The sequence below is a fragment of the Populus euphratica genome, unplaced genomic scaffold (assembly GCF_000495115.2).
Source record: "Populus euphratica unplaced genomic scaffold, PopEup_1.0 scaffold10.1, whole genome shotgun sequence".
NCBI classification, from domain to species: Eukaryota; Viridiplantae; Streptophyta; class Magnoliopsida; order Malpighiales; family Salicaceae; genus Populus; species Populus euphratica.
The window spans coordinates 427,260-430,749 of NW_011499856.1; positions in this window are offsets into that span (position 1 = coordinate 427,260).

Sequence of the window (3,490 nt, forward strand, 5' to 3'; positions counted from 1 at the left end):
TTTTCTTTACTTAGTTAACTTTTATCTTATTTATTTATATTTCTTTCTTTCTTTATGTTTAACTAAGTTTATTATGTCAAGGTGAAAATGTTACATTAATGGTATAAGAATAAGTATAATATAAACTTTATTATTTGATACTAACATGTTTTTTATTTGTTATATTGTTTACTCTTTAATATTTTACTTGTTAAATGACTAATCTAGATTTATGTTGTATAAAATTTGGTACAACAAATGCTTGACACTTTCATGCCCAACTGTATGGTATAAACTAACCTATGCTATGAAAGAAACTTGATTTGTTGTTAACATAAGTTATAATCATAAATGTCTGACAACATTTACAAGTATTAACATTATTTGAATAAGATAACTAATGTAATCATATTAACAATTTATAATCTGATTACAACCTCCTTTGTGTATGGTTTCCAATAAAATAATAAAAATTTATACTATACTTGTTTGACATACCATTAGTAAATCATCTAACCTTGACATTTGTTGTTATTATTGTTTAATCCTTACGTTAATCTTCCATTTTAAAGTTCTCATCAACTTCTTTTTTTTTTCTTCTTTTTCTTTACATGATATAATTGACACTACTAGAAAATTAATAAATACAAACGAAAATATCAAGGGAATATTTTTGTCAGTAAATTACCAACAGATTTTACCGGCGGAAATATTCCCTCGATATTTACCGAGAAAATTACAATGGAAAAAAAAAATTAAAACAAAGAAAAACAATAACGTGCTATTTTTACCAATAAAATTACTGATTCCTTCGGTAAAATTATGGGTAAACTGTGAGCACTATCCATTATGTCAATTATAAAAGAAATCATCGACGGAAACTTCTATAAGTATTTTATAGAAAGCTCTAGAACTATTCACTTCCCAATTGTCTTGTTAATTATTGTTCTTTACAGAAAAAATCACTGATAGATTGAAAAGTTATCAATGTTATTTGGTGGTTTTCTAAAAAAATTACCTTAAATTTAAAATTTATATTAAATATTACTGACGGAATCACTAATGAATTGAAAAGTTGTCGATGATATTTAGTGGTTTTTGAATTTTTTTTAAATTCAAGATTTAAATTAAATATTACAAAGCCTAGAATCTCCATTTTCACAACAGACCTGTGTTATTTCTTCTTCTTCTTCTTCTTTTTATTCTCTTCTCTCCTTAACTCCTTCACTTCTTCATGCTCCAGTATGTCTTTTTCTTCTTTTTCTTCTTTTCTCTCCTCAACTCATCTTTTCCTTCATGCTTATGTCTTTTTCTCATTTTCTATTTTTTCTTCTCAATTTTTTTAATTAGTATACTTTACAAATTTATTTTTTTTCCTCTTCTTAACTTCACTTGCAACTACATGAAAGTAAAAAAATAAAATTTCTTTTTTTTTCATGTTTTTTTTACTATATTTGTTTTTAATTGTTTTTATTCTTAATAATTATATGAATGTTGTTGTAGGATTTTTCTGCATATAAGATCATTTTTTAGTTGATTTATTCATAGGATTTTTAAAAAATTTTCATATGAATTTTTTTAGTTGAATTTATTTTTTCATGTTATTTATTTGTTGCAAAATTGTTTGAGTTGATTTTCTTCTTCTTTTTTCCAAGCATTTTGAGTATTATAGAGTGTTAATTAATATTAATTTAATCATTTTATATTTTTTTAAAATGAATTTTTTAAATATTTTTAAATAATTACTGACAGAATTACATTAGGTAGTTTTCCGAGGGAATTGTCGACGGAATAAAGCGGGCAAATTTTTTTTTTTGCTTGCTATTTTCATTAGTAAATCCATCGATAATAATATTTTTTTATTATTGATGAACAAAAAATTATCAAATGAAAGATTTACCGACAAAATATTTATGTCGGTGATTTTGTTAGTAAATTAATTGTCAATAGAATGATAGTGCAAATACCAATAAAAAATTCCGTTGACAAATCTAAAAATTATGGTAATGTAAAAAAAGAAAAAAAAGACCAAAACAACTCAAAGAGCCAAAAAAAGAAAAGAAGAATTGAGCTCAGTTGCGTAGGCCTAAGGAAAACACAACATGCCTAGGCCATGTTTATTATTTTTTTTTTCTTTTTAAAAGGTTGTCTGCCACTATTTCAAAAAAAATAGCAAACAACAACACGAAATTTGACTAGTACGATGGTGGCTAAAAACTCGAATGATGGCTATATTGGTTGAAAATTCATTTTTAACCTTTTTTTTACCCAAAATCACCTAATAAACACTATACAAATCACCATAAACCATCAAATAACCTCAAAAGCACCTGGTAAAATATAGGATAGGTCCAATAATAGATTTGAACTTTTTGAATGTAAAAAATAAATTTCTTGACAAAATAAAATTCATTGTTAATGAGGGATTAGCCATATATTTTCTTTGTTTTTTAACATTTTGGTCCTTCAATTATATTTTAATTTTTTAATTTTACTATGATTTCAAGTCTAATTTCTTCTAATTAGACTATAAAAGGGTTTGATTAAACAAAAAGATAAAAAAGAAAAAGAAAAAGGTTGTTTTGTTTTATTTATATATAACTTGGAAATTTGATGATTTTCCAAAAGGTATTGCTTAAGTTTTGGATTTTTGCATGTTTTTTTCTCTTCAGATGATCTTAAAGATAACAAAAACACTCAAGGCTTTGGATTGAAGAAGTTTCCTCCATGAAGGAAGTATTTAAGCATTCAAACAAATATTTTAAAGGGCTTTCCTTCGGCCGGCCCAGATTTACTTACCTTGAAAAGTGAAGAGATTTTGATTTTTTTTTTTTTTTTTATCGAGGAAGCCTCGTTAACAAGGATAAATGTGTTAGTAGTTTGTTGTTAAAATTAAGGCTAATAATTTAGACTTAAGGACTAGCATTATAGTTAAAATATTTATTTCCTTCTTTAGTTTTTTAGATTTAAATTTTGGATCAACACTTTTGAATGGATCAAGTTAATATGAAAAATATATATTTAAAATAATTCAAAATTAAACTTAATCTCATATACAAATTAGCTTGAATACATCCATTAATAATGACAACAAAAAAATATGTTTAAGAAAAATAAAAATTTATATATCTATTTCACATATTAGAAAGTAAACCTCATATTAAATAATAAATTCAACTTAAAAATTTAAATAGATTGAATAAACATGAAGAATTTTATATATCATAAAATATTTAAATTCTATATTAAAAATCAGTTGAATCTAAAAGTTCAAGTTATTATAAAAAAATTTATAATATAATCTATATTATACCCTAACACATTTTAGTCATGGTGTGCATAATATATATTTGTATATTTTGATTTTTTTAATTAGTTTTTGACAATTTCATAAGCAATCTAGTATATTTTTATCAAATATATATTATATATATATATTCTTCCAAATTGTTTTCAATTTTTTTTCTTTTTTCTTTTCTTTTTTTTTTTAAAAAAAGTGGGGCTCCAAAAA